The sequence below is a fragment of the Lissotriton vulgaris genome, chromosome 9 (genome assembly GCF_964263255.1).
Source record: "Lissotriton vulgaris chromosome 9, aLisVul1.2, whole genome shotgun sequence".
Taxonomy (NCBI): domain Eukaryota; kingdom Metazoa; phylum Chordata; class Amphibia; order Caudata; family Salamandridae; genus Lissotriton; species Lissotriton vulgaris.
In genome coordinates, this window is record NC_141697.1 from 933246128 (window position 1) to 933259695 (window position 13568).

General features: G+C 48.0%; 1 protein-coding gene across 1 annotated transcript in view; it reads right to left on the reverse strand.

The window, feature by feature from the left end:
• Positions 1 to 13568, reverse strand: part of RNF123 (ring finger protein 123) — a 2099603-nt gene that overhangs the window by 1054480 nt on the left and 1031555 nt on the right. The window lies entirely within an intron of this gene.

Genomic DNA, 13568 nt, shown 5'->3' on the forward strand with positions numbered 1-13568 from the left:
ACGGATGCTTTAGGATAACCATTTACATTTGTAGCCCTATCCCTATGTACTGATCGATTTGAGAAAGTGTCCTGCAAAAAAACATGCTATTGTATTTTAGCTAATAAATAATAAGCAATTTGATGTAACAGCACCTCGGGTACTGAAGTTTATGGTCTCTCCATTACCATAGTTAAAAATAGGACAGATAAACCTTGGTATACCATAAAAAAAGTCCCCTGTATAATTGATTGATATTGTCGTCGATGCCCAATCCTATGGCCCCAAATAATGTATTTGGGTGGGACACTGTTCCCTATAGGGGTTATGGTAGTAATTTCGGGAGGGTGGATTACACGTTCGAAACAAGGGGGATGGAACACCTGCTCCCCTTTACTCCTCAGAAGTCAACAATAGATTTGAAGCCTTTTCAGGCCTCGAAGATTGCGAATGACGGTTGGGTACCTCCATCAATTCATCGCTACCCCCGAGGAGTAACAGCAATAAAGTTAACTTAATTCACTGCAAACAGATTCGGTCAACCACTAGTGTATTTGAAGGGCAAGGGACTGTGGGAGGTAATGTTGTCAGTACCACTCGGGAAAACGAAACGCCACATCTAGATAACCCAACCCTCTACAGGGTGCGGGCCTAAGAAAATACTTTACCTGATAGTGCACATGTCCATGCACTGATATCCATTGACCAGCCTGATCCGACTTCAACATTTCTTGTCTCACTCAATCAGGAATCAACACAATTACAAGGGTCCCCTGTTGCGCAAGTGATCATTGATCATGCTAAAAATGGGGCATCGGGCTCCAAATCTAAATCTCTACCCTCAATTTTGAAGGTTCTGTCCTGGAATGTTGCGGGTATCGCCAACAAATCACACACTGATGACTGGGACGTCCTAGTAGCTAATAGTGATGTTTGTCTCTTTCAAGAGACTTGGGCTAGGGAACCCCTGTCCAGAATGGGATATGCAATCTTTGAAATCAAGGCCAGCTGGAGTGGCAAGGGGAGGCCCTCGGGTGGCTTGGCGGTGTGGGTAGCCAGTCACATTGGATGCACTGCGGAGAATGTGGTCACGTTCTCCCAGGACATACAGTGTGTTCTACTCAAGTGGCCCAATGCCCCTAAGTTAGCAATTATAAATGTGTACTCTCGTCCAGTTGGTCCAACTATGGAGTCACCCACACTTTATGATCTCTCGTCCTTTTTGGGCCAGCTACCCAAAGATTGTAAGATAGAGATGGGTGGAGATTTTATTAGTCACTTTGAACCACTGGAAGGGTTGAGGGAAGGCGCACTCACTGCAGAAGATGACTTTTGGGGTGTTCCGGTGTGTCAATCGCCCCACCCCAAATCTTGGTCTCCTCTTGCGGTGCAAATTATGTCTTTGACACTTAATTTCGCGCTAAGGGCTTGCAATGGTCGAACAATTTCAGACACCCCCTCACAATGTACCTTTAATAGGAAGGGCCAGGAATCGCGGCTGGACTACATTTTTGTAGATATTAGCCTGTGGTCCAAGGTCAAGGATTTTAAAGTAGTTGCACGAACGGACAGCGACCATAATGCACTTCTACTAGACTTGGTGTATTCTGCAGTCGCACCTGGACCGCAGCCCGCTGAGACCAGGGAGGACCCATGTAACCTGGTTCTCACCTCCAATAGGCGTAGGGTAAAATGGGAGAAACTGGCAAATTCGCAAGAAAGCACCAGGAAATTGTATGAGCTAGCACCCCCAAGCTAAAGGACTTGGATAATCTAATTAACCAACCTAGACTTCAAGATTTTAATAAGAGATTAGCCCTAATCCACGAAGAGTTAGTGTGTGCTCTGGGTGAGGTCCTCTACCCGGAGGTAGTGCAGCGTAAGCAAAAGACCCGAACCTCCACTTGGTATAACTCAGACTTTAAAAAGGCTAAGACTGAGTTGATAACAGCAATAAAAGCAAATACAGATAGGGGCAAGGTCGCCGAGCTCAGGCGGGAATATAAGGACATAATGGCACGGGCAAGGTCAGAGTGGGACTGGGACAGATGGCAGGATCTCTCTCTCGCCCTTGAAACGAGGGACTCCAGGAGATTCTGGTCCTTGGTAAACATCGGCACAGGTGAACCAAAAACTGCAGTGGAGCCCAACATTGCAGCTTCTGTGTGGGAAGCCCACTTTGGCAAACTCTATGAAGATATCTTCGAAGGTACCAATGATGTGGCTGCTGCCGTCTTATCCCAATCTGGCGATGGATTGGCATTTAGTCTTGGAGAGGTGGTCAGCGCAATAGAGAGACTGGTGTTGGGTAAAGCTCCGGGACTTGATAGATTGCCTGGCGACCTCTTTAGGTCCCATCCTGAGATCTGGGCCCCGTATCTCCATATTCTTTTCAATTCCATTGCAGGAGGCATGGAGATCCCCTGTACTTGGCTGGGGGCGGAGATAGTACCCATCTTCAAGAAGGGCTGTCCTCTTCTCCCAGCCAACTACAGGCCGATCAGCCTTATAGATGTGCCCCAAAAACTCTTTTCCCGCCTCATACTGGACCATCTCCTGGACTGGATGGAGGATAAAGATATTCTATGCCCCCTTCAGGCTGGCTTCAGGAAAAACACGTCCACCATGGACCAGATCTTCCGCCTCGTACTCCTCTATTGGAAAACTGTGAGGATCGAGGGGGGGAGGTGTATATGGTGTTGGTGGACCTGAGGTCAGCATTCGACCTGGTCCCCCGAAAGAAACTCTGGGAGGTTTTAAATGAGATGGGGGTCCCTATTCACCTTCTACAGGCCATAATCCGGCTCCACAATGGTAATTTTGCTCAGGTCAGGTGTGGGAGGGGTGGTGCATTGTCAAATAGGTTCCCAGTCCTTAGGGGGGTAAGGCAGGGTTGCGTTTTGGCGCCAACCCTGTTTTGCCTTTACGTTAATGTTATATCCCATCTTGGTAAGGTAAGGGATAATGATGCTCCAGTTTTGGCAGGCAGGAGGGTGCCGGCCATTATGTTTGCTGACGATACCCTCCTGCTCTCCAAATCCCCGATGGGGATACAGCGGATCCTGGATGGATTTGGTCTTTTCTGTAGACAATATGGTCTAGAGATCAATACAGGGAAGACCAAATTCATGATATTCAACCCCTCACCCCTGACAAGACCAAATCCCTTACTGAGCTCTGTAAGTCTGGAGAGGGTAAAAACATTCAAGTATTTGGGGGTAACCCTGCACGAGAATCTATCCTGGGAACCACAAATAGCAAGATCTCGGATTAGGCTGTCTCAACTGTCTGGGGCAATTCTGAAGGTAACGAACACTTCTACTTTTAAACCCATTGCCCCGGCAGTTGAAATGTATAAAACACAAGCTAAAGTGGCTGCATTATATGGTAGTGAGCTATGGGGGCACAAAGCAGGGACAGCGATGGCGAGTGTAGAAAACAACTTCCTGAGACGCCTCCTGGCCCTTCCCCGTGGCACGCCCCTGCTTCCTTTAAGATTAGACGTGGGTCTTCCCCCCATAGGTGAGGATCTGGAATCAAAGCCACTAAGATTCTGGCACAGGCTCTGGACTACCACTGAGCTTGTACACTACAGGCAAGATCTTACCCACGTAATGAACTTGAACCAATGTGACAGAATTCCATGGTTGGCATTTGTGAAGAAAGAACTGTACCGGTTGAGTCTCCATGAGCTATGGGAGGCCCCTGAGATAGGCTGCCAAAAAGTTTCCCGGAAAAGACTTGTGGAGATTCATAAGGAGAGAAGTCTTGCTTCCCTTGTGTTTGCACCCCACAATGGGATTTTAACTGAACGATTCCTGGATTCCAAAAATTCTTACTACTAAGTTTTATGGATATCATCTTCCCGATATTGGCAAGAAAATTATACATCCAATGGAGGTTTGGTACTTTGCCCATTAAATCCTTTACATGTAATTGGGCTAGGGGGGGGGGGGGAGACAAAACATGCCCCGGCTGTAGCAAGTATGATGAGGAGGAAATTCATGTCCTGTTCTTTTGCCCAGCCTACAATAGACCTAGGAAACACTGGCTAGTGCCTCTATGTAAGAACTTGGGTGTAAGGAGCTTTGTGATCTCACACAGAATACTGAAAACAAATACTTCCCCTCATATAGTATTTGCAGTTGCTAAATTTTTAATGGCCATGTGGCACATCAGGAGGAAATTATTAAAAACCTGACTACCAAAGGATGGAACTTCTACATAATTGTTTTGCCAATGTATCTCTCGATTACCAACTGGGATTGATTTGTGTTTTATCTACTCTTTCAAAGTATGTTTTAACACAATGTTTTAATATAATATGTATCTTTTGTAATGTATGTTTTTATATGTATCTTTTACGGCCTGAATGGCCGAAATAAAGAATTTTTCGATTGGATTGATATAATGTGTTTGTCCATCATGTCTAATTTGTGCACGGAGGGAACAAGGGGGTCTGTTATTGGAGAAAGGGTCTAGAAGAATGGTGCATTGGCAAGGTCCAGACCACCTTCGGTCTCCAAATGTGTAATAAAATGCATACTTGCAGACCCGCTTTAACATCTGGACACTGACAACGTATGAAGGGTTCAAATTGCCCCACTGTTGTAATTCTACTCCCTTGTGTATGATGTGTATACCAGGCTAGAGAACAGACCTGGAAAGCTTGAATACTTCAGTTGTTCCTGCTGCAGATATAAAATTGGGATAAAATGCTTTACAGGGGTCCCACCAGTTCTTTACCAGGCATGCTGTGCAAGACAAGTGATTGGGGAGACATCACATGTGTTATATGCAGCTGTTCTGAGGAGAATGAGGGAACTGTTCCGAATGTTAACTATTGGGAAGCTATGAAAATGTAGACGGAATGGGAATGCAAACCAAAAACCCAAGAAGCCCAAATGGCACTGATACCCTGCTTGTGAAGGGGCGACCAAAACTGAAAATGTAGAGGGGAGTTTACAGGTAACATAGAGATCAAATCAAGAGTTAAAAGATTCGAAGCTCATGACCCAGATAGATCAGAGCTGAAGAGGTTCGAAGTAATAATACACATGCACAATGATGAAGCTGTGCATCTTTTCGCTTTGATTATGCCAAAGGAGCGCACTGTCAGGATGAAGACTTACCTTCGGTAACGCTCATTCTGGCGGATAATCTACCTGCAGGCTCCTCGCCTCTAGAGTATTCCACAGAGCCAGAATGGATTCACAACAGTGTCCACCTCCCCACCTCGCACTATGTGGTGCCGTGTGAATCTATGTTGGCTTTGTTCCACCCTAGAGGGGTCGGAGAAGACCCGCATATAAGCACTATCCCTGCTCGGACATCAGTTTCTTGTTTTTCTCCTTCCATGCCCCCGGACACGAAGCACAAAATATTGTTGGTACCAGTGTGCAGATCTCTAATTTCCACTTGACGGAACAAGAAGGTGGAAAGTCAGTGAGGGATCTGCAGTTAGAGTATGTACCAGAAAGAGTGTCATCAAGAGTAAATTACTTGTCCTTCTGATGGATACTTCTAGCTGCAGATTCCTCACCTTTAGAACAGATACTAAAGCAGTACTTCCCGAAGGTCAGTCGTGGCCTGTCCAGAGGACCATGACTCCTCACCTTTTTCCCCACAAGAGTGTCTGTCAGGCTGAGCTGACCGACACTCTTCTTGTTCAGGTCAGGCAGCCAGGAGCTAGATATGCGCTAAATGTGCAGGCACCTGGCTGTCTTAGCTGAAGCTTGCCAGGTTGAGATTTCAACAGCTCTGTGGGAGTGCCGGCCTCTGCCTAGTAATAGTGCCTCAAGGTCCTCCCCCTTGCGACAAGGGTAAGCATTACCAATTGCCTCAAACCTGGGCACTTCAGTTTTAAGCTTCCAAGTGCCAAGGGCAAAGTGTCAATCAGTGGAACCTTGTCACAAGGTGGGGTGGGGTGAGCAGTATCCCTTACTCCATCCAATTCTGTGAGAAGTGAGGGACTACAGTTGTGTCTCATTGGGTGACCTAAAGTCAGTCAATGAGAAGAGGCAGCAGTCTCAACCATCTTGGGACCACCGAGGCTTCCTTCTCCAGTAGCTGGAGCACAGGTAAGTTTTATGTTTTTGAATGTTTGGTGCGTGCATGTTTCTATGAATTTGTTGTGAATGAGTGTTGTGAATGGGTATGTGTGCGTTTTGGTGAATGTATGGGTGTGAGTCATCGTATATGTGAGTGTGTGTAGCTCACATGCCCCTTCTCTGCTAAAATTATCAGCCGCCACTGCCAAAACTGGAGAGACTGGAGTAGGCTTGGACCAAAATATCCTGCAGGATTAAACCAACAAAATGCCCTTTCCATCAGACCTGCTGGACAGGGCAGTAGAGCTTTGTGAACGTGTGCATGGATGCTCACATCGCAGTCACATGTCAAGGACAAACACTCTGCATGCCAAATTAGTGGTAGCACCCTTAGCCTTAGAGGACTGGGCTCTCAGATATTCTGGAGGCTGCTTTTAGGCAAGTATATCGCAGATCTTAATGCAGAGGACTATCTACCTCACCAGGGTCTATCTGCACAGCCTTTACTTTCTTTTCTCTAGAGAACCCCACAAAAAGCTCATCATCCATTTAATGGTCATTGGTACGATTGATGTAAAATCGTAAAGCTCTTCTGAGGGCTAACCAATGCAGCCTCTCCTCCACTTTAGAAAGGTGAGGTGGGGCTACGATAGCTGGGAAAGTGATAGATTGCCTAATATGGAAAGAAGTCATAACTCTCGGTAAGAAGACCCCAACCTGAGTCCTCAGCACCACGTGGTGTAGGGCGGTTGTACCGATAAAGCCTGGAATTTACTCCAGTTGTCAAAGTGTTGGGGGAGGGGGAGAAGGAGGATCTACATTTTAGGGAAACAGTTCTCCAACTTTTTGTGAAAAGAAAACTGTCCTAGAACGGTTTATTCAGATGTTGAAATGTTCGACCTGAAGTGTAAAGCAGGGAGTCTCTAGTTCTGTGAAACCTAGGGAGGGACAAAAAACGAAATGAGCATTCTTGCCGGGTGCCTACTTCCCTGAAAGAAATGTAAATGTGCACAACTGGTTAATCTGCAAGTGCATGGGTGCCTGGAACCCGGTATTGGCTTTAATTGGTGGAATACCATGAAGCTTCCTGGTGACACAGATGTATTCTTTTTGAGTGGTATTGTAAAGGGAGCTATCAACAAAGATGTTAAGTGTGCGCTTTTAAAAAACAGTTATAAAAAAAAGAAAGTTACACTACATATAGTATGAGTATTACTAAAATCTATATTTTGGAAACATTTTGTAGCAGCCTATCCTATACTATATGCGATGCAACTTTAAAGCACAAGTTACTTACCTTCGGTAACGATATATCTGTAAGACACATTAGTTAGTGATAAGATTTCTTACCGTAGAATTACACCCAGGCGTCAGACTGGATCCAGAAAGTTTTCGTTAGAATTACCCCTGTGCGTTGGAGGGTGGCGTCGGTCAGCCCCGCGTTCGTCGTCGTGGTCGCCGGGATGACGTAGCAGCAGGTACTTACACACCGCCCTCGCGCTCTGACGTCAGTTCTGTACACGACTTTCTGCGCCAGGAACACAGAGCCATGCAAGAAACTGACCACTGGTGCAATGAAACTAGGGCCCTGAAAGGGATGACCGTAACCCTAGAAATCAGTTCGCAGAACTTGAAGGATGGGCGGTTAGGAATCGATCACTAACTAATGTTTCTTACAGATATTTCGTTAACTAAGGTAAGTAACTTGTGCATCTGAAAGAAACACATTAGTGATAAATTCCTTACCATATAATATATACCCCAGCAATACCAACCCCTGTGGAGGGTTTGCAAACCAAGATCACACCAGAAAGTCCTGGAGAACAGAACGGCCAAAGAAGATGTCCCTCCGGACTTTGCTGTCCAGGAAATAGTGATTGGTAAACGTGTGCAGCAAGCCCCACTTAGCTGCCTGACAGATGTCATGCAAGGGAACTCCCCCTCCCAAAGCAGTAGTGGTGGCCGTCGCCCTGGTAGAATGGGCGCATAGCCCCACTGGAGGCTCCCTTCTAGCCAAAGAATAGCATGCTTTGATGCACAGAACAACCCACCGGGAGATGGTCGGCTTGTGCACGGCCCGACCTTTCTTGGCGCCCACGTAGCCAACAAAGACCTGATCATCCACTCAGAACTGTTGTGTGCGGTTCAGATAGAATGAGCGCCCACGTTTTGGGTCCAGACGGTGGAGCCTCTCTTCCTCTTATGAGTGATGCAGGGGCAGAAACAAGGTGGGCAAAGTGAAGGTCTGCCTGATGTGAAAGGCAGTGACAACCTTTGGCAGAAAAGATGGAAGTGTTCTTAGGACAACTTTGTTCGGATGGACAGAAAGAAAAGGAGGTTTGAAGAAAGAGCCTGGAGCTCACTCACTCTTCTGGCAGAGGTGATGCCAACCAGGAAAGCAGTATATAAATTGAGAAGACGAAGAGGACAGTTGTGAAGTGGCTCAAAAGGAGCACACTTCAGATAGGTCAGAACAAGATTCAAGTCCCACTGAGGCATCACGAAAGGGACAGGAGGGAACATGTGCTTAATGCCTTTCAAAAATCTATTTACAACAGGGGACTTGAAAAGAGAAGGCTAATCAGGAAGCCTTAAAAAGGCTGAGATGGCCGAAAGATAGCCCTTGATAGTGCCTAGAGCAGAGACCTACTGGGCCAAAAAAAGAAGGAACAGAAGAACCTCCGAAAGAGGGGCAGAAAGAGGATCCACGGCCTTTGTTCCGCACAATGTCACAAATTTGTTCCATCTGCAGGCGTATACCGTTTTAGTGGCGGGACGCCTGGCTGCCAAGATGACATCACAGACTTTGGGAGGCAGGTCGAAAGACGTCAACTGTCGCCGCTCAATCTCCACGCATGGAGGTGGAGGCTGGACAGGTTAGGGTGAAGGACCTTCCCCTGCTGCTGGGACAGAAGATCCTCCCGAAGAGGCAGTCGGATCGGGGGATCGATGGCCATGCTGAGTAGCTCGGGATACCAGTATCTTCATGCCCAATCCAGAGCCACAAGGATGATTTGGGCCCGTTCGCGCCTGATCTTCTTCAGCACTCTGGGCAGAAGTGGTATAGGTGGAAAGGCGTACAACAGACCGCAACTCCACTCGTGACGAAAAGCGTCGCAGAGCAAGTGCCGCCTTGAAAATTCCAACGCGCAGAACTGCTGACATTGCATGTTCTCTTCGGTGGAGAATAGATCTAACCAACGCTCTCCCCACTGCTGAAAGAGACCTTGCACTACGTCCAAGTGCAGACGCCATTCGTGATCCATCATACACCGAGGGCTGAGTGTGTCCGCCCTGGCGTTCAGAGAACTGGCCAGGTGTTGAACCACCAAGGAAATGCCCTGATGTTCCAGCCATGTCCAGAGGCGCAGAGCCTCCTGACATAGGGTCCACAACCCCACCTCGCCCTGTTTGTTGCAGTACCACATGGCGGTGGTGTTGTCTGTGAACACCTGCGCCACACTTCCCCGGACAGAGGGAAGGAATGCCTTCAGTGCAAGTCGGATCGCCAGAAGCTCCAAAAGGTTGATCTGGAGCCCGAACTCTGCCGGAGACCAGAGTTCTCTGATCTCCGCCTCTCCCATGTGGCCACCCCATCCCAGGAGGGACCCATCCGTCACCACTGGGTGCTTCAGTTGGGGAAGGGAGAGGGATCTGCTATTGACCCAATCGCAATTCGTGAGCCACCACTGCAATTGTCGGGCAGTGCCCTCCGAGATCTGGACGTGATCGGACAGGTTGCCCGGATGCTGTGCCCACTGGGATTTCAGGTCCCACTGCAGAGCTCGCATATGCCATCTGGCATGATCTACCAACAGGATGCAGGAGGCCATCAGGCCCAGCAACCGGAGGGTCACCCTGAATAATACCCGGGATAGAGGCTGAAGGATCAGAATCATAGCTTGAATATCCCAGACTTGCTGCTCGGGAGGATAAACCCGAAACTGCTTCGAGTCCAAAACCGCCCAGATGAAAGGGAGATTCTGGGAGGGAATCGGGCACGTTGATGGAGTACCCAAGCAAATGCAGGAGGTCGGCCATAGTATGGAGGTGGGAGATGACCGTCAGGGGCGAGCCCAACTTCAACATCCAGTCGTCGAGATAGGGGAAGACTGGAACCCCTGATCTGCATAGATGGGCTGCGACCACCGGCATCACTTTCGTGAACTGAAAATGCTTGTGGCATACTGTAAACCAAAGATAACGCCGGTGGACAGGCAAGAAGGGGATGTGGAAATATGCGTCCTGCAAGTCCAACGCTATCATCCAGTCTCCAGGGTCGAGAGCAGATAAGACCTGAGCCAGCATCAACATCTTGAACTTCTACTTCCAGAGGAAGCGGTTGATGTTCCTGAGGTTCAAGATAGGACGCAGATCCTTGTCCTTCTTGGGTACCAGAAAGTAGTGAGAATAGCAACCATGACCTACTTCTGGCACAGGAACGCGCTCAATGGGCCCCTTGGCTATGAGGGCCGTAACTTTCTCTTGTAGAAGTTGCAGATGATCCCCCGACATGCGGGGGTACTGGGGTGGCATGGCCGGAGGGGTGGTCTCGAAGGGGAGAGAGTAGCCCCTTCGGACAATTTGCAGCACCCACCTGTCCGAAGTGATGGTGCGCCAGTGGGGGAGGTGATGGCAAATCCTGTCACCCACTGGCGTCTGATGGGCTTGAAAGCTCGGACTAGGAAGGCGTTGAGGCGGATGCTGCGGGGTGGAGGTGAACTGACCCGCTCACTGGCCCCCTGCACCTCCACGGCTGGGCCCACGTCCGCGGCCCCGAGGTTGGTTGTGCGGCTTGTGGCTGAACGAACATGTCGGGGAACCCCTTTTCCTTGGCCACAAAAGTGATGAAAAGCCGAAGTGGCCCTGCGCGTGGTGGAAAGGCCAAAGGACTTGGCCGTAGTCCGAGAGTCCTTAAAGAGCTCCAGCGCATGATCTGCTATGTCGCCAAAAATGCAACGGCCATCAAAGGGCATGTTCATAAGGGTGCATTGAAGATCCCCCGAAAAGCCAGTGGAACGCAGCCGGGGCGTGGCGGCGGAGCGCCACCGTCTTGGAAATCGCTCTGCCTAGTGAGTCCACAGTGTCCAGTCCACACCGTATGGTGAACTTCGCTGCATCCCTCCCCTCAGCAACATCCTGGGTGAGCACTGTCCGGGCCTCCTCCGGACACTGAGGCAGCACTCGCGCAACCGTATCCCCCACAGAGTGGGAATATAAAGGCCCAAGAGGCATGCAGTTTTCACCAACTGCAGCGCTAAGCTGGCAGATGAAAACAGTTTCTTACCAAACTGCTTCTAGGATTCCCTATCCGGAGGGGCGTAAGTGAATGTGCCCTGGGAAGTAGAGACCTGGATAACCAGACTCTCGGGGTGGTTTGGGTGGACAGAAAAGCATGGTCGCTGGATCCGGGTGGTGGCGTTGGCCATGCTCCTGTCCACAGGAGCCCCTGTGTGGGCCTGGACCAAGTGCCCATAAGAACGTCAGTTAGTGCTTCATTGAACGGCAGCAGAGGCTCAGACGAGCTTACTGCTAGCTGGAGCACCTCAGTGAGGAGGTTAGTCCTCAGGGCCACCGTAGGGAGTTCAAAGTGAAGGGCTTTGGCTGCCCTACGCAAAACCACACTATAGGTCGCTCCCTCCTCTGAAGCCACTTAAGGAGGAGACAGGAAGCAAAGGTCAGGCGATTGGTCAAGAACATTGGCATCCATTTACCCTTCGACCCAGTCCTGATCCAACTCACACTGCTGTGTGAGAGGATCCTCAGACCCCTCCCTGTCCTCCCCTGTAGGAGAGTAGGGTCTACTTCCTATGGTTACCCCCACTTTTTGCTGTGATTCTCTGTTTTTTCGACTTTAGTGTGGCTGTGGACCTGCTAATCAGGCCCACAGCCCAGCTGTTCTCTCTCTAAATTGATACCATGCACTTTAGGTACATACCAGATTGGTTACTGGGTCACCCTTGTGAGCTCCTGTATAGTGTACCATAGGTACCCAGGGCATAGGTGCACGCTAGGCTGTAGTGTAGTTCCTATATTCCCAATAGGCTCTGCGCATTGGAATAACAAACAGCAGTGTAGACGTAGGACTGAGGTCATCTAGGTCTCTACTGACTATGTTAGACTTAATTCGTTTTTGCCAGCTAGCTCAGAGGTCACTAGAAACTTTCTCGAATGAATAGGGAGGGGTTAACTTCCCAGATTTAGACAAGAAGGGATTAGCTTCTGACAACCATATAACATGACAACTTTGCTCCCCCAGAATAAGGAGTGTATCTCCAGAGTCGTGTGAAAACAATAGACAGCTATTTCACTCAGTCAATCGTGCATGCTTAGTTCCACCAGAGTGCAGAGAAATATAAAGACTGGCGTTTTCAATAAAAAGGTGTTATTTTATTGAGCAGTCTTATTTCTCATGCAAGAGAAATGAATTGCCACAGTTGCAATACTTATCATGAAGTAAAGTGCGTACAGTAAAAGGAGTATTATAAAATAATACTGTAAAAGCATTGATATGGTTTCTTAGCCATATGATACTTTAAAACGGATAAAATATTTACATTCATAAAAACATTGACTAATGAACTCAACTGGTGCTTCTAAGATACGCCTACCCCGGTGTACCTGACCTAAGCCTAATACGTGGGAAGGAGTAAGTAAGTTGCAGTTTTAAGTTAAGTTGGATTTTTTGCCAAGAATCTGAATCAAGAATTCTCTCTAAGGTTTGAATCAGCTCCGTACCTTGGTTACAGAATGAAGGAGGTCTTGTATCTTGTTTCTCAGGACTCGATCTCCCAGTAACCCGCATGAGGTGACTGGAAAACACAGGAGCTGGATTTCTCTGCGTGAGAAAAAGCAGCTTCTCCAGTGTGTCAAAGGGGAGGGGCGGCTTCCTTCGGCTCTCGCATCAGCTGGGCTTCGGATAAATAGATAGCCGCTCTGCTCCACACCACCGCGTGTTGCTTAAGGAAAGTGTTGGTATATTTATACCTGGAAGGTGCTGTGTTTGACGTACGGTTGGACATAAGACGTCAATAAAGGATGTCACTAAGAACTGACTGTTCCTTTAGTGCTCGCAGGAGTTCAATGACAAATCAAAACAAAGACATGGGGAATTCCCAGGTTGCTGAAGGTTTGGTGTGTCGAAAGAACTCGTTGTGCTCTCTAGGAATCTAAGGAAGTAGCCTTGCCGTATTTGGGCTGCGTGGGCTATGGCTGGATATGGGTAAGATTCGTATGCCTTCATTAGGACATGATTTATCATAACCGCATAAGGGCATGAATCAGGAATATTTAATTAGGGTCCTAGATACATTCACAACACCCACTCCACGTATAATGTCCATCATTACTAAATACTAAGCAATATATAAACATATAGGTATGCATGTGTATTCCAACCCACCCCAAAATACAATGAAATGCATTTGAAATGGTATAGATACACAAAATATTATACTGTACGCTTTCAAGCAGAGTTATCATTCAGGAAATGTAAATATGAATATTGGCTGAATGAATTGCGAAAATTACATTTATGAA